Source organism: Protopterus annectens, chromosome 4.part1 (assembly GCF_019279795.1).
Source record: "Protopterus annectens isolate FY-2018-M chromosome 4.part1, PAN1.0, whole genome shotgun sequence".
Classification (NCBI taxonomy): domain Eukaryota; kingdom Metazoa; phylum Chordata; order Ceratodontiformes; family Protopteridae; genus Protopterus; species Protopterus annectens.
In genome coordinates, this window is record NC_056734.1 from 990,327,500 (window position 1) to 990,346,018 (window position 18,519).

Here is an 18,519-nt window from a genome sequence, read left to right on the forward strand (position 1 = left end):
GATGCAGGGGGGAATGGTCTCTTTTCCTCTTAGCAGGGGAAGACTGACTTACCCTACTCAGCGTAATAAGGTCTTCTGCCATTCTAAGCATGTGTTGTTGAGGCATGGGAGAAGGTGCATGCGCTTGGGTTGTCTGTTTTCTAGGCATAGCGCATACTCTTGGCCTAAGAAACTTGGTAGTTTTAGATAAAAAAGTCATTGGTTTGAGTCGAACATCGGTAGTGCGAAGAACTGCCTCAGAAGCTGGTGTCTGCGTAGCAGCTCCGAACCCATCCAAGGTAGAGACATAGTACAGTTGTGTACAACTACCATAAATGTAGATGTTCGTGTGTCTTCACTGTTGCAGTCATAACTGTAGAGTGCTCCTGCCGGCAGGCAGCCCGAGGTCGGCCAGAATCCCAAAGTCTGGGTGCGGCGTTGGCTGTACCAGCTAGCACCCTGGCGTCAGAACGCAGAGGTATAAAGCTGACAGCCGACGCCATCTTCTCCAGTCTTTCTTGCCCCAAATGTCAGAAGTCCCCCAAAACAACCAAAAGGTGTCCAAAAAGGAAAACACAAATACACCACAAAAGTAGAGGAAGATAAGAGGGGATAGGTGGGAGGGAAACACCAACTGCAACAGTGAAGACACTCGAACATCTACATTTATGGTAGGTGTACACAAAGTACAGTTTTGTACCTACCATAAATGTAGATGTCCGGTAGATATGCAACTGCAGTCCTGACATATGGGTTGTCCTGCCTCAGGCAGCCCTTCGGTCGGCCAGATTCCAAAGTCTGGGTCTGGTGACGGCCGATGTCGCCTCCTCCCCGATGTCAGAGCTGCTGGAGTATAAAGGCATCGGCCGACGCCATCTTCTTCAGTGTTTCTTGCCCCAGATGCCAGGTGCCCTCCAATGAAGGCTAAATTTGGTGTAAGGATAAACAGATAAAACCAGACATGCACAACAGTAATAAACAGATAAACCATAACATACATCCCCACCTGATAGGTAAGGGGAGAAAGGACCCAAAAGGGGAAAAACAGACGGGTAGGAGGGAGGGAAAACCTGACTGCAGTTGCATATATATCGGACATCTACATTTATGGTAGGTACAAAACTGTACTATGTCCTTCAAGAATGCAACTGCAGTCCTGACATATGGGTTGAATACCATAGCCAAGCTGGGGGTGGTAGGACTAAGCAAGAGATGGTGTAGCTAGGAGGCCCTGCAGGACTGCCGAAGCAAAGCCTGCTCGGAATCTGGAGTATAATGGCAGGTTGTAGTGTTTGGTAAATGTATGCACGGAGCTCCATGTAGCAGCCTCTAGAATATCTTTTGTAACCACTCCTCTTAGAAAAGCTGTGGATGTGGCCATAGCTCTGATGGAGTGTGGTCTAATATTAGCTGGCACACTTTTTCCAAGAAAAGAATAACAGATTCTGATACAGTGTCCAATCCAATTTGAGATTGTTTGGTGACTGCTTTCCCTTGCACTCCTGCAGCATAGGCTACAAACAGTTGGTCAGACTTCCTGGTGGACTTTGTTCTGTCCAAGTAGTAGCGTAGTTGTCTGTGAATGTCTGAAGTATGCAGCAACCTTTCCCCTTTATTTTGAGGATTAGGAAAGAAAGTAGGCAGGTGAATTGCTTGGTTTAGAGACACTCTGGATATCACCTTAGGCATGAATGAAGGATTGGTCCTAAGGGAAACTCTGCCTTGATGAAAGATGAGAAAGGGAGGAACTGCCATGAGGGCCTGTATCTCAGAGACTCTTCTTGCTGAGGTGACTGCCAACAGGAAAACCGTTTTCCAAGAGAGAAATTGCATTTCTGAAGATGCTGCAGGTTCAAAAGGAGGAAGAGTTAATTTTTCCAAGACATAATTGAGGTCCCATGCAGGAATTGGCAGCTTCCTTGGAGGTTTGATATTCTTTATGCCTCTTAGAAGCTGTCCTAGCAAAGGATGCGAGAACACAGGTGGATCACAGTTGTAATGTGCTGAGATAGCTGAAGCGTGGATTTTGATGGAAGAGTATGAGAGGCCACTGTGAAACATTTCTGCCAAGTATTCCAATATCTGAGGTATGTTCACCAATGATGCATCCTGGCCCTTGTTGACATTCCAGATGGTGAATCTCTTCCATTTGGCCGAATAGGTTTTTCTGGTGGAAGGTCTGCGTGCCTCCAGCAAAATTTCCTGAACTTTTTCGGAGAGGGAGTCATGGGTCTGAGTCATGGAACTCTCCAAGCTGTCAGCTTTAAGGTTTGCAGGTTCTGATGAACAGTCTTGTAACTGTGTTGAGTCAGGAGCAGAGGCCATTGAGGCAAGGGCCACGGTTTGGAGTGAGTTATGCTCAGTAGTAGTGGATACCAGTGTTGCCTTGGCCAGTCTGGAGCTATCAAGATTCCTCTTGGCTGTTCTGCCTTGATCTTCAGTAACACCTTGGTGAGCAAAGGTAGAGGAGGGAATGCATAAATTGTTAGAGCATTCCAGCTGAAGGAAAGAGCATCCGTTCTCCAAGCTAGAGGATGGTGTATCCTTGTGCAGAACCTTTCCAGGTGATGATTGAGATGAGATGCAAAGAGGTCTATGTCTGGTCTTCCCCATGCAGATGCTATTTGTGAGAAAATGCGTGGGTGTAGCATCCATTCGTGTGGATCCAAGAAATTTCTGCTCAACCTGTCTGCCAGAACATTGTCCTTGCCCGGAACAAACTGGGATTGCAAGTAGATGTTCAGTTTCAGGGACTTTTCCCAAAGAATCATTGTTAGTCTGCAGAGGGGGTAGGAATGAGTGCCCCCTTGTTTGTTTATGTACCACATGACAGTGGTGTTGTCTGTTCTTATTAGCAGATGACCTTGCTGAAGAGATTTTCCAAAGGCTTCTATTGCATGTATCACTGCCAACATCTCTTTTTGATTTATGTGCTGATGTATCTCCATGGCAGTCCATTGCCCTTGAATGCATCTGCCGTCCATGTGCGCCCCCCATCCAAGGTCTGAGGCGTCTGTTGTAATAGTTTGACTTGTTGGAGGTATGTTGAAAAGCATGCCTTCGTTTAAGTGACTTGCTTGAGCCCACCACAAAAATTCCCTTTGCAGGCATGGTATGAGTGGTATTATGTCTTCTAGGTCGTGGCTGTGTTGCGACCACAAGCTTTTTAGGTACCATTGCAGCTTTCTCATGTGTAGTCTTGCCAGAGGGATTAGAAGAATGCAAGATGCCATAAACCCCAGGGCCTGCAGGGTCTTCCTTGCGGTCAGGTGGGTTAATTTTGCTAAGCCTTTGAAGTAAGCTGTTAAATGCTCTTGTTTCTCCTCTGTGAGGAAAGCCATTTGTAGCTGCGTGTCCAGTTTTGCTCCTAGAAATATAATCTCTTGGGATGGCAGTAATCTTGATTTTTGAATGTTGACTGTATCCCAAAGCCTGCCGCAATTGAATGACGTAATCCAAGTGTTTTATCAAGGTCTGTTTGCTGTCTGCTTGTATTAGGCAGTTGTCCAGGTAAGGGTATATTTGAATCCCCTGGAGTCTGCAATGTGCCACTACTGATGCCAGGCATTTCGTGAATAATCTGGGCGCAGTAGATAAGCCAAACGGCAATGCTGAGAATTGATAGTGCTCTGTTCCTGCAAGAAATCTGAGGTATCTTCTGCAACTGTGTCTGATAGGGACATGCAGGTATGCCTCCTTGAGGTCCAGAGTAACCAGCCAAGACCCCTTGCCCAGCATGGAAAGAAGTTGCTGTAACGTCAGCATCTTGAATTTTGGCACCATGAGAAAAGTATTCAGAACGGACAAGTCCAATATAGGCCTCCATTGTTTTTCTTTTCTTGGAACAAGGAACAGTCTTGAATAAAATCCCTGGCCTTGTTCCTGAGGAGGAGCCTTTTCTATTGCTTTTATTTGTAACAGCTTTGAGACTTCTATGAGTGCCTCTGCCCTTTGATTTTGTGGCAGGTTTGGCATGCCTTGTCCTGCTGGTAAGGTATGGAAGTGGAACCTGTAGCCTCTATTATGCCAAGAATCCAATTGTCCTTGGTTATAATGTGCCAGTTTTTTGAGAATAGAGATAATTTTCCGCCTATAGGTGCTTCTCTTTGAGCCTTGGTAGGCGGAGTGAAAGGTAAGTCATTGTGATTGTCCCTGTGGTGCAGGTGAACTACCTGTGCCATTTCTTTGATTTTGTGGTTGCCATTGGCGTCCCCTGTAGGAGCCTCTGTATTGCCCTCTACCTCGTGCACGCCTGTTCTTTCCCCTTTGAAACTTGTCAGAGTCTGGAAAGGACCAATTCTTTGAAGGCCAATTCCTGCTGAACCTTGTGCGCTGAACCTGGAGGAAATCCTTTACTGTCTGAACTGATTTTGCCTTCTCTTCAAGAGATTTCAACACATCCTGAGCATTAGCACCAAAAAACTTCTGTTTATCCAGAGGTGCGTCCAGGAGCTTTACTTTAACATGATCTGGCAGTGGCTGTTCTTTCAACCAAGCATGTCTACGGATAACAGCCCCTGTCATAGCTGCCCTACATGAAGCCTCCAATGCATCATAACCACACTGTAGAAAATGATTACTAACCTGCTGGGTATTATGAACCAAATCCTGCAATGCCTTTCTATCTATAGGCTCAGCAGAGGCGATCTTTTTCTGCAAATCATCCAGTAAATAATCCTGGTACTGAAACATATGAAAAAGGCAGTTAAGAGACCTCATGGCAAGGGTGGAAGAGGTATAGACTTTTTTACCCCATCTCTCCAGAGACCTTGCTTCCCTGTCAGCTGGCAGTGGATTCTTGGCTGAGGAAGTAGCCACTCCTTTGGGGCCCTGTGAAATAGTTTCTAGATCCACAGAGTGGGCCTTAAAGAGATGCTTGTGAGTGTCAGGGACCCTGTAATATCGGTCTGGCTTGACAGGAGCAGGAGGGAGAGAATCAGGGGAAGCACTGGAGTCGGAGAAAACATCACCCAGGACATGCAAAACTGGAGGGATAGCTAAAGGTCTGTGCTGGGGTAACTTAAGGAAGGTACGTAGCCTTTTCCTAGAATCAGAAAATTCCTGACCCTGCCACTTAAAATGTTCCCTCATGGAGTAGAGGACTTCACCGAAAGAAAAATCCTCTGGAGGAGAGGCAGAGGGAATAGATTCCTCAGCATCAGAGTCCTCATAGGCCTGGAAGGATTCTTCTTGGGTTTCTGAATGCTCTGAATCCCCAGAGGCTTCATCTGAAGAGAGGTTGTCTGCCTGTTCAGTTCTAGGCCTTTTTTCTGCAGGAGGCTGAGAACCTCCTTCTGGGTGAGGCTGAGACCCCCTAATAAGAGAAACAAGATCTGCAGCCATAGACATGATTTGTTTGTAAGAAGGGGCCTGAGAAGCAGGCTTAGGATGGGTCTTGGCCTGACTGGCGGCCTTAGCACGTGCAAAGGCCTTGACTGAAATGGATACAGGAGGCCTAGCTGCCCCACGTGCAGGGGTAACTTTGTCCACGGGAATGGTGTCTGGTAGATCCAGAACTTCGGTTTCCGGAGGAAAATCAACAACCGGCACCGGTGTAGTCTCCGAGACCGAGGGATGAGTTAACGCGGTGTCGTCGGCCTGGAGCGGTTGAATTACCACTTCGGAAGGGACCGAAGCACTCGCGGAGGGCTTAGGCGTTATATCGGTGGAAGACGCGGGCCGAGGACGTCGGTTCCGGTCCTTTCGTTTTTTGGTAGTTTGTGCTGTCGGTTGTTCCGACGGCATGTTGTAAGCATAAGATTCGCCAAAAAAGTCTTCAGCAAACTCTGCCCGGCGCCTGAGAGTGCGCTTAATAAAGCAAGCACAGGCAGCACAGGCCAAGACGTCGAGGTCTGGGCCCAGGCAAGGCAGGCAGTAAGAATGAAAGTCCTTATGAGGTATTTGTTTACCACAAGACAAACAATTATTAACTTTCTCAATTTGTTCTGACATCGGCTGAGGCAAGAAAAAATGTTCCCCAACGGGGTACTTCGCTTTTAGAGGACTTCGGTAACTGAAAACACAGGAGCTGACCGACCGGCACTTGCGAACTGCTTCTGCTTTGGGCACCGCGCGGCAAGAAAGAAAGAAGATGGCGTCGGCTGATGCCTTTATACTCCAGCCGCTCTGACGTCGGGGAGGAGGTGACATCGGCCGACGCCGGACCCAGACTTTGGAATCTGGCCGACCAAAGGGCTGCCTGAGGCAGGACAACCCATATGTCAGGACTGCAGTTGCATTCTTGAAGGACATCTGTACTATGGTCTTCGTGTTTCACTGTTGCAGTCATAACTGTAGGGTGGAATCCCAAAGCTGTGGAGAGGGAGGAGGTTATGCAGAAGGGGCAGCCAGACGACCCTGCAAGACAGCAGAGGCCAAACCTGCCCTAGACTTAGAATATAAAGGGAGATTATAGTGCTTAGAAAAAGTATGCACTGAACTCCAGGTGGCAGCTTCCAAAATGTCCTTGGTAGGAACTCCTCTGAGAAAAGCTGCTGAAGTGGCAGCTGCTCTAGTAGAATGACTTCTAGCAGTTCCTGGAATCTGCTTCCCAAAGTGAGAGTAACAAAACCTTATTCCATGGGCAATCCATTTGGAAACAGTTTGTTTAGAGATAGCCTTGCCTAGAGAACTGGAGGCAAAAGAGATAAGCATCTGATCAGATTTTCTGAAATCTTTAGTTCTGTCCAGGTAAAATCGTAGTTGTCTGCATATGTCCAATGAATGCAAAATCCTTTCCCCTTTGTTTTGAGGATTTGGAAAGAAAGTAGGAAGGTGAATAGTCTGATTTAAGGCCACTTTAGAAATCACCTTAGGCATAAAAGTAGGATTGGTCCTCAAGGCAACTCTGTCTTGGTGGAAAACAAGGTATGGTTCCACAGCCATGAGAGCTTGCAACTCTGACACTCTTCTGGCAGAAGTCAATGATAATAAAATAGCTGTCTTCCAGGATAAGAACTTGATATCCGAAGCAGCAGCAGGCTCGAAGGGAGGTAAAGTTTTTCCAAAACATAATTAAGATCCCAAGCAGGAACAGGAGGAGTTCTAGGAGGTCTTAAATTCTTAGCCCCTCTCAAGAATTGTCTCACCAGCTGATGAGAGAAGATGGGGGGATCAGTGTTGTAATGAGCCGAGATTGCAGAAGCATGGATTTTAATGGAAGAAAATGAGAGACCTTTAAGCAAAAGGTCAGAGAGGTAAAGTAGAATGGAAGAAATGTCAGGTGAAAAAGGATCAGAACCTCGATCCTGCATCCAAATACAAAATCTTTTCCATTTTGAAGCATAAGATTTTCTAGCGCTAGGACGCCTAGCTTCTAAGAGAACATCCAAAACATGTTTGGGAAAAGCAGAAGGAATTAAAGGCTCTTGTAGAGCCAAGCTGCCAGGCAAAGAGTCTTGATTTGAGAGTGTAGTATCTGACCCTGATGCTGGGACAGAAGAGAAGGAAACAGAGGCAGAATCCAAGGAGGATCCAAGAACAGGTGTCTTAAAGTTGGATAACAAAACTGCCGAGGCCAATTTGGAGCTATCAAGATGATAACTTTGGGTTTGTCCGGTTGTATTTTCAGTAACACCCGAGGCAGAAGAGGAAGAGGAGGGAAGGCGTATCCCGAAAGATTCCTCCAGCTGAAAGACAGGGCATCCACTTTCCAAGCTGTTTTGTGGAAGGACCTGGTGCAAAAGAGAGGCAGCTGATGATTGAGATGGTATGCAAACAGATCTATCCGAGGGCAACCCCAAACTGTCGTAATCCTGCTGAATAAGTTGGGGTCTAGCATCCATTCGTGAGGATCCAAAAGATTTCTGCTTAGGCTGTCTGCTAAGAGATTCTGTTTTCCTGGAATAAATTGAGCTTGTAGATGCAGATTCAGATTTAGAGCTGTGTCCCATAAACTCATGGCTAGTCTGCAAAGGGGGTAAGAGTGAGAGCCCCCCGCTTGTTTATATACCACATGACTGTGGTTTTGTCTGTGCGAATCAGAAGATGTCCTGGTTGCAAAAGATTCTGGAAGGCTAGAAGAGCATTTTGGACTGCCAACATTTCCTTCAACTTGATGTGCCAGGGAAGATGTTTCTTTTCCCAATAGCCCTGCTGACAATTGTTAAGGTAATGGGCTCCCCAAGCATAATCCGAGGTGTCTTGTGGTTATGATCTGAGCAGGATGAGGTAGACGAAAGGGATTCCCTTCGTTCAAAGCACAAGCCCTGGACCACCAAAGGAACTCCTTTTGGAGGCAGGGAATCAGAGGTATCATTGTTTCCAGGCTCTGGTAATGCTGAGACCACACACTCTTTAGGTACCATTGAAGTTTTCTCATATAAAGCCTTGCATTTGGAATCAACAGGATGCAAGAAGCCATGTAGCCCAAGGCCTGCAGGAATTTCCTTGCAGTGAGCTGAGTTGAAGTAGCCAAGGTGTTGAAAATTGATGCCAGCTGTACTTGTTTTTCTGGAGTAAGGAAGGCACTTTGTAAGCTTGTGTTTAGAAGAGCTCCCAAAAAGATCATTTGTTGAGAGGGGATCAAATGTGACTTTTTTGTGTTCACTGAAAATCCCAGAAGTAGGAGAAGGCGCTGCACAAAGTGCAGATGTTGAAGTAAAAGATCCTTGCTGTCCACCTGAATAAGGCAGTCGTCCAGGTAGGGGTAAATTTGAATTCCTTGGAGTCTGCAAAACGCTACTACTGGAGCCAGGCACTTGGTAAAGACTCTGGGCGCAGTAGATAAGCCAAAGGGCAGTACAGAGAATTGAAAGTGTCTCGAACCTGCCTTGAATCTGAGGTATTGTCTGCGTTCCTGTCTGATGGGAATGTGTAAATAAGCTTCCTTCAAGTCCAATGTCACCATCCAAGCATCCTGGGAGAGCATGGGAAGAAGTTGTTGCAGAGTAAGCATCTTGAATTTTGGAATCTCCAGAAAGGTATTTAACACAGAGGTCCAGAATAGGTCTCCATGAGTTTTGTTTCCTTGGGACCAGAAATGGTCTGGAGTAAAAACCTTTTCCCATCTCTGGAAGTGGAACAGGTTCTATGGCTTTCATGGCCAATAAGGCGTCCACTTGATTTAAGGCCTCTGACCATTGATGTTTTGGCAGATCCGGCCAACCCAAAGACCTTGGCAGAGTATGAAAGTGGAATTTGTAGCCTCGTAAATCACGTCTAAAACCCATTTGTCCTGGGTAATACGAGTCCAATTTTGGTAGAAAAGAGAAAGTTTTCCTCCGAGAGGGGCTTCCAGGCAAGGAGGACCTGTAGCCCAACGGAGAGAGTCATTGGGTCTGCTTCTTTTGTGATTGAGGTCTGTCTTCTCCCCTTCTAGGTGAAGAAACACTCCATTGTCTGGACCTGTAAGAGGTCTGAGCCTGCCCTCAACCTCTGGAGCGTCTATATCTACCCCTTTGAGGCCTGTCAGACGTGGGAAAGGACCAATTTTTGGAGGGCCAATTTCTAGAAAATCTAGGAGGCTGAACTTGTAAAAAATCTTTAACAGTCTGCATAGACTTTGCTTTTTCTTCCATCTTTTTAATAACCTCCTCAGCCTTGGTTCCAAATAAAACATCATGCTGAACAGGGGCATCTAACAGCTTAGCCTTAACCTGTTCTGGTAAATTCTGCTCACGAAGCCAAGCATGTCTCCTAATAACAGTACCAGAGGCTGCCCTGCAAGAAGCTTCTAAGGCATCAAAACCACAATGTAAACTATGTTTGCTAACTTGTTCAGTTGCATGCAATACATCCTGTAATTCCTTGTCCTCTGCACAAGCAGGAAAGGTAGAAAGCTTTTGCTTTAGAACAGACAAAAGAAATTGCTGATACTTAAACATGTGAAACTGGCAATTTAAAGCTCTAATAGAAAGGGTAGCAGAAGTGTAAACCTTTTTGCCCCACCTGTCCAAGGCACGAGAATCCTTTTCAGAGGGAATAGGATTTTTAGATGAAGCGGCCCTTAGCAGCCCTAGAACCCTGAAAAATGGTTTCAGGATCAGCAGAAGGGTTCTTGAATAGGAATTGATGGGAGTCAGGGACTCTGTAAAATCTATCAGGCTTAGAAGGAGCCGGAGGCAAGGAATCAGGATTTAGATTAGCTTCAGAAAAAGCATCATCCACAATATCAAGTACAGGAGGAATAGCCAAAGGTCTGTGTTGAGGGAGAAGGAGAAATTCCCTAAGTCTCTTCTTGGAAGCAGAGTAATCCTGACCTTCCCAATGAAAATGCTCCCTCATCTCATGTAAGGTTTCCCCAAAAGAGAAATCTTCAGGGGGGGAAGCAGAGGGAATAGAGTCCTCTGCATCATAATCCTCATAAGGAGGAAAATAATCCTGGTCAGAGGTAGAGACAGAAGACACAGAAGCCTGATCAGAAGAATCATAAGGAATATCCTGTCTAGGCCTTTTTTCAGGAGGAGGGTGAGAACCCCTAATCATTGCAAGTAAATCTTCAGCCATCCGGAGTAATTGCTTCTGGGACTTGGGAGCTGTATCCGAGGAAGCTTGAGAAGAAACCCTTGGTTTAACAGGAGTCTGTCTTTGTCTTTGTAGAAATAGTGATATTAGAAGGCCTGAAAACCCCCTCAGAAGCCGGTACCTGCACAGCGGTTCTGGACTCATCTGAAGGAGCGACGTCCGAAGGTCCTGCAGCAGCTGAAATCCTAGACCTAGAAGGCTCCCCATGGGAGTCAGTGTCGATCATCAGTTCCGAAGTGGCGGATGACAGGGGCTGCAAAAGCGCCTCACTGACTACCGCTGAACCCGAAGCTGGCTCCGGCTGCAAAATATCATGTTTGGACCTCGGAGGCCTATCCTTGTCTTTGCGTTTCTTTTGAATTCCGGTTGTCGGTAAAGTATCCGACGACTTCCTATAATTGAATCGTCTACCGAAATAATTCAAGGCCCAATCGTACCTACACTTGATAGTGCGAGAATTAAACCTGGCACAGAACAGACAGCAAGAAACGTCGTGGTCAGGGCCTAAGCAAGGTAGACAGTAAGAGTGGAAATCTTTATGAGGCATTTGTTTTCCACACGATATACAATTATTAACTTTTTCTGACATCGGAGGAACAAGAAAAAAGTTTCCCCAACGGGGTACTTAGCTTGAGAAGAGAAGTAGAAAACCTTCGGACCGACGACAATCAAAACACGTTGTCTGAAAACGCCAACCAACAACTTGCGAGCTGCTTTCCACCGCACGGCAAGAAAGACTGGAGAAGATGGCGTCGGCTGTCAGCTTTATACCTCTGCGTTCTGACGTCAGGGTGCTAGCTGGTACATCCGACGCTGGACCCAGACTTTGGGATTCTGGCCGACCTCGGGCTGCCTGCCGGCAGGAGTACCCTACAGTTATGACTGCAACAGTGAAACACGAAGAACATCTGCAGGTTCCATAGTCGAAGAGTCTCGCGGCATACCGCACTCCAAATGGGTCTCAGTAGAGGCCTGCGAATCCACAAGCGGGCATCAGGGGCTGCAAAAGCGCCTCACTGAGTACTGGCGACTAGCTTGATGGAAGCGTCGTTGGTAGTTTTGGATTTATGTTGTCTGTCTTTATCCTTACGTTTCCTTTGGTATATCGGTAGTCGGATGGTTTGCCAAAGCCATTTCAGAATATGGAGATAGAGGGCGAAAGAATTTTGTACCAAAGATAGTCCAATGATGAATGGTTCGGACGTTAAACCAGGCACAAAAAGTACAGTTTTGTACCTACCATAAATGTAGATGTTCGAAGATCCACACTGCTGCAGTCCTTACACTTGGGTAGTCCGCTGTCCTCGGTCGGCCTGAATATCAAAGTATTAGGCTGACGTCGGTCAAGGCGCTTAAGACTGACATCAGGACGTCAGGGTACAAATGCGCATGACCGACGTCATATCCTCAGTCTTTTCTTGCCCCAGATGTCAGAAGACCCTAAAAAGAAAGGTCAAAACCAAAAGACAGCAAAAACCAACCAACCACCCCTGCACTAATTATATGTACAATATTATACAATATACACAATATTTACAACCCAACCCACACAACCGCCTCTAACTACAGAGGGGAAGGAGGGAGGGAAAATTGGACTGCAGCAATGTGGATCTTCGAACATCTACATTTATGGTAGGTACAAAACTGTACTATGTTCTTCATCTCACATTGCTGCAGTCCTTACACTTGGGTAGAATCCCAAAGCAGAGGTAAGGGAGGATGGCAAAACTATAAAGCAGTAGGAGCTGCCAAAATGCCCTGTAAAATTGCAGTGGCAAAACCAGCCCTGGATTTAGAGTAAAGTGGAAGGTGATAATGCTTAGAGAAAGTATGCACTGAACTCCAAGTAGCTGCCTCCAAAATATCTTTAGTTGCCACCCCTTAAAAAGCTGTAGAAGTGGCAGTAGCCCTAGTGGAATGAGGCCTAATCCCAGCTGGAATCTCCTTACCATGATGGGAATAACAGAAAGCAATGCAAAACCCAATCCACTTAGAAATAGTTTGTTTTGACACAGGCTTGCCCTGAGAACTCAAAGCAAAAGAAACAAATAACTGCTGAGACTGCCTGAACCCTTTAGTTCTGCTCAAATAATATCGCAACTGCCTGTGTACATCTAAAGTGTGCAAAATCTTTTCCCCTTTATTTTGGGGATTTGCATAAAAAGTAGGCAAATGAATAGTTTGGTTTAAAGCCACACTAGAAACCACTTTAGGCATAAAGGAAGGATTAGTATAAAGATACCCTATCCTTATGGAAAATTAAGAAAGGCTCAACCGCCATAAGGGCCTGTAATTCAGAAACCCTTCTTGCAGAGGTAATGGCCAACAAAAAAGCAGTCTACCATGATAAATATTTCAACTCGGCAGTAGCTGCAGGCTCAAAAGGTTGTAGAGTGAGTTTCTCCAACACAAAATTGAGATCCCAAGCAGGAGTAGGAGCTCTACATGGGGGTCTTATATTCTTTGCCCCTCTAAGGAATTGCTTGAACAAAGGATGAGAAAACAATGGTGGGTCACAGTCATAGTGAGCAGAAATTGCTGCAGCATGAACCTTAATAGAAGAGAAGGACAAACCTTTGTCCAGTAACTCAGTAAGATATTGAAGAGCCACACTTAAATTAGGCTCAGAAACATCAAATTCCTTTGCTGTACTCCAAAATAAAAATCTCTTCCATTTATCTGCGTACACTTTCCTTGTACTAGGCCTTCTGGCCTCCAAAATAACATTCAAAACTTGCTGTGGAAGCTGAGACCCTCCAGGGTTCAAAACAGAATATGCCAGGCTGTTAGGTGAAGAGAGTGAAGTTTGACATTGAGTAAATGACTGTTCTCCTGAGACAGCAGATGTGGAATCGAAGGCAAAGGCCATGGAGGCTCCCGTACCAGACTTCTCAGTAATGGGTACCAGTGCTGTCGAGGCCAATCTGGAGCTATTAAAATCATCTTTGGCTTGTCCTGTCTGGCCTTTAGGAGTACCTTTGGGAGGAGAGGCAGAGGTGGAAAGGCATACACATGAAGATTGCTCCAATTGAAAGAAAGAGCATCCACTTTCCAGGCTGTGGGATGAAACCTTTTGTGCAAAACTTTGGCAGCTGGTAGTTTAGTGGAGAAGCGAACAGATCTATGTCTGGAGTTCCCATGACACTGTCAATTTCTGAAATACATGAGGATGCAATTTCCACTCGTGGGGATCCATAATCCGTCTGCTCAACACACCTGCTAAGGAGTTCTGTGCTCCGGCAGAAACCTTGCCTGAAGATTTAGCTGTAAACAGAGCAGTCTCCCACAAAATCATTGCTTGCCTGCATAGAGGATAAGAATGTGTTCCCCTTGCTTGTTGATGTACCACATGACAGTTGTGTTGTCTGTTAGAATCAACACCTGCCCTGGAAGAAGTAAATCCTTGAAAGCTATTAATGCAAACTGGACTGCTAACATCTCCTTCAAGTTGATATGTAGATGTTGTAGTCTGACAGGCCACTTGTCTTGTATCCACTTTCCATTTAGATGAGCTCCCCAAGCTTTGTCTGAGGCATCTGTCGTTAGAATCTGACTCGCCTCTGGCCGGGTCACAGAGAGTCCCTTGTTTAGGTGACATTCCTGAGCCCACCACAAAAATTCCTTTTGAATGCAAGGTATTATCTGAATGACAGTGTCCATATCCTGGCAGTGCTGTGTCCATACATTTTTGAGATACCATTGTAGCTACCTCATATGCAGTTTGGCATTGGGAAGTACCAGAATACAAGATGCCATGAACCCCAAGGCTTGAAGGACTGTCCTTGCAGTCAGCCTGGACTGATGAGACAATTGATGGAAGTAAAGGGAAAGATTCTTTTGTTTGTCCGGGGTCAAAAAGGCCATCTGGGATGCTGTATTCAGTCTCACACCCAGAAAGCACATGTCCTGAGAGGGTACTAGACTGGACTTTATTTCGTTCACAGAATACCCCAGGCATCTTAGCACTGCTATCACATATTGTAAATGATGAAGAAGTTCATCCCTTCCTTGAGCCAGAATCAGGCAATCGTCCAAATAAGGATAGATCTGTATTCCTTTTAGCCTGAAGAAAGCTATCACTGGAGCCAGAACTTTCGTGAACACTCTGGGCGCAGTAGATAAGCCAAAGGGCAATGCAGAGAACTGATAATGAGAAGTCCCAGCCCGAAAACGCAGATACTTCCTGCAACTTAGCCTGATAGGAACATGAAGGTAAGCCTCCTTGAGATCCAGAGTTACCATCCAGTGATCTTTGCCCAGCAGAGGTAAAAGCTGTTGTAACGTCAACATTTTGAACTTGGGAATGTCCAGATAAGTGTTGAGGATAGATAAATCCAAAATTGGTCTCCACGTGTTCCCCTTCTTTGGTACTAGGAACAGGCGAGAATAAAATCCTAGGCCCACTTCTGGCAGAGGGACCGGCTGTATGGCCACTATTTGGAGCAACAGAGAAATTTGTTTGTGAGCCTCTATTCTTTGCTGAGGAGGAACGTCTGGCATGCCTTTGAAAGGAGGCAAGGTATGGAAATAAAACTTGTAACCTTGGTGTATGATATCCAATACCCATCTGTCTTGGGTAATTAAACTCCAATTTTCCTTGAAGAGTGCCAACCTTCCTCCCAAAGGTGCTGCCAGACGAGAAGGCTCTGGCAGCTGAAAAGGTAGGTCATTGGGCCTGTTTACGAAAGGACTGGCCCCTGCCCTCACCCGAAGACTGTGCAGGTGAACTCTCTGTTCTAGGCCTGAAAGAGCCCTGAGCTCTGCCCCTACCACGCCTAGATCTACCCCTAGACTGTGAATCATAAGAAGGGTCGTCCACCCCTTAGCAGGCCAATTCCTACTAAACTTGGAGGCTGAACTTGCAAAAAATCTTTAACAGTCTGCATAGACTTAGCCTTGTCTTCCATTTTCTTTAAGACTGCCTCCACAGGTGAACCAAACAACACATCAGACTGTAAAGGAGCATCTAAAATCCTTGTCTTAACATGGTCAGATAAATTCTGATCCCTTAGCCAGGCGTGCCTGCGAAGAACTGACCCAGTGGCAGCCACCCTAGACGAGGCCTGTACAGCATCAAAACCACATTTGTAAAGAATGCTTACCCACCTGTTCAGAAACATGTACCAAATCTTGTAATTCTTTACACTCAATACCTTCCGCCAGAGCATCTACCTTAGCCTTCAATTGAGAAAGTAGATAGTTTTGATATTTCAACATGTGAAACTGGCAATTCAAAGCCCTCATAGCTAAGGTGGAAGAAGTATAGACTTTCTTTTCCCATCTATCCAAAGCCCTGGCCTCTTTATCTGGAGGAACCGGATTTTTTACAACAGAGGCCTTGACACCCTTAGGTCCCTGACTAACAGTTTCTGGGTCCACCCTAGGACTCTTATAAAGATATTTATGAGCTTCAGGCACCCTGTAATACCTATCCGGTTTAACAGGAGCAGGAGACAAAGAATCAGGATTAAGTGAAGCCTCTGCAAACACATCTTCCACAACATCCAGAACAGGAGGTATAGCCAAAGGCCTATGCTGGGGTAAAACAAAATTCCCTAAGCCTTTTCCTGGAATCAGAGAAGTCCTGACCTTCCCACTTAAAATGTTCCCTCATGGAATGAAGAGTCTCTGAAAAGAAAAATCCTCTGGAGGAGAAGCAGAAGGAGTAGAATCATCCACATCAGAATCAGAATAAGGAGAATACTCCTGCAAGTCTTCAGCCGAAGACTCTGAAAGATCCGAAGCCTGCTCAAAACTCCCCAATTCTGGTTCCACCCTAGGCCTCTTATCAGGAGGGGGCAAAGAACCTCTAATCAAAGTAATAAAATCTTCTGCCATTTTAAGCATGTGCTTCTTGGGCACAGATCCTGATGAACTAGGAGTGACACCAACAGAAGCTAAACCTGGCCTGCCTCTGGGAGAAGCCTTGGAAACAGAAGGAGAGGGCCTAACCACCCTAGGAAGGGAGGGGAGCACAGTAACCTGAGAAGCCCCTTCAGCCTGACCTGCCTCCTGAGAGGCCACATCCTGCAATAACAAAGTCTCCCCCTGGGACTCAAGAGAAACCTCCAGCGGAACCACCGGTTCCACTGACACCTCTAAAGAACCGGCGTCCGGTACAGACGACTCTTCTTGCCTGGGTTTAGCTGCTTTGTCTTTGCGCTTCTTCGAAGAAGCAGGCGTCGGAGCATCCGACGGCATATTATAATTGCACCTCTTCCCGAAGACCAACCTGGCACAATCTAACCTTCGCTTAATAGTGCGCTTATTGAACCTAGCACAAAAGCGACACCCAACAACGTCGTGCTCAGGCCCCAAACAAGGAATACACAAAGTATGATAATCTCTATGCGGTATCCGTTTCCCACAAGAAATACAGTTATTCACTTTTTCTGACATCCGGTAAACCACTGAGGCAAGAAAAAACTAAAATATTCCCCAACGGGGTACTTAGCCAACTTTGACTCTGTCTGAAACTCCGAATTCGAAAAATTTCAGAACGCCGAACGGCACTTGCAACGCTGCTTCTGCATCGGACCATGCGGCAAAAAAGACTAAGGATATGACGTCGGTCATGCGCATTTGTACCCCGACGTCCTGATGTCAGTCTTAAGCGCCTTGACCGACGTCAGCCTAATACTTTGATATTCGGGCCGACCGAGGACAGCGGACTACCCAAGTGTAAGGACTGCAGCAATGTGAGATGAAGAACATCCAACAGTGGGATACGTTGTGCTCTGGGCCTAAACAGGTGACGCAGTAAAAATTAAAATCTGTGTGATATTTGCTTTCCACAGGTAAGACAATTGTTAACTTTTTCTGACATTGGTTAGAGCAAGAAAAAAGGATCCCCAACGGGGCACTTAGCTTTAGAAGACTTCAGTATTATTTAATTCATAAACGAAAATTCAGGTAGCGGCCGACCGGCACTTGCGAACTGCTTCTGCTTCGGGTTCCTCAGTAAGAAAGAGTGATGTAATGGCGTCGGTTGCCCATTTTTATACCCCTGACTACCTGACGTCAGTCCTGGAGCGACAGCAACCGATGCAGAAATACTAAGTCTCTGATATTCAGGCCGACTGAGGGCTACCTGCAGGCACATAACCCAAGTTTGATGACTAACATCGAAACATGAAGAACATCTGTAGATAGAAGAGAATCTCTGTCTGACACCACTCAACCAACACAAACCTTGTAATAACCCCTGTAACAAACTTCTAACATCTCTACCCCAACCTCTCTAATCCCTTTCTTCCACTTCTCTACCTACTTCGGATTGCAGCCAAATACACTGTTTGTAAACCTATATCTCAGCTATAATCTTAGCCACTGTTTTTCAAGGGTAACAGCTGCTAGCTCAGCTATTAAAATACTTGCTAGTCTTTATGGCAACAATGATATAAGTGTTGTACCATTTAACTACTTAATTTTATTCTGAACTATAAAACTGTTTACTACTATTGTTAAACAAAACCTACCTACAGTTCTTGTAACTTGTAATTGTTGTTTTTATTGTAGAGCTTTTCTCCCCGGGCCTCCACTGAAAAAGGACCTGTGTCCAGGCGGATTTTCCCGGTCAACAAATGTAAACAAATAAATAATAAATAAATAAAATACAAGTAGGACACTACAGTACACAAGATGAACCTAAACTGAGAGGAATGATAAAGGCTTGGCTATCCAAGGAAGGCTGTCAGCAAGCTGCAGAAGATATACCAATTAATATAATCTTCCACGTACAGTCCTCTGAGGTATACTAATGCTATGCCCAAGGAAGGAGTGGCAAAAAAAGCTGGACAAGGGACTTCCAAGGAAAAGACAAGCAAATGAATGACACTAAAAATTCACAATGATGTGCATATCTTGCTCTTTTCCACGCGAGTAATTTTGCCTACGCTGCCTGACCAATTGCTAAACACAATACTTAAATGAAGGCCTTATTGTCCAAGTTGTTATTCATACTGAGCAGTATACACAAATTTCTAAGAAAGTGAACAGAAACAAAATAACCTGTTCTGTTATGGAAAGAAGCAAAATACAAAGAAACCACAGCAAAAATCAGTATAAATGCGTCAT

At 45.6% G+C, this 18,519-nt stretch overlaps 1 protein-coding gene across 1 annotated transcript in view; it reads right to left on the reverse strand.

Annotated features, from left to right (window-relative positions):
- PSMD1 (proteasome 26S subunit, non-ATPase 1) overlaps positions 1–18,519 on the reverse strand; it is a 2,664,479-nt gene that overhangs the window by 2,080,612 nt on the left and 565,348 nt on the right. The gene's annotated exons all lie outside the window — the stretch shown is intronic.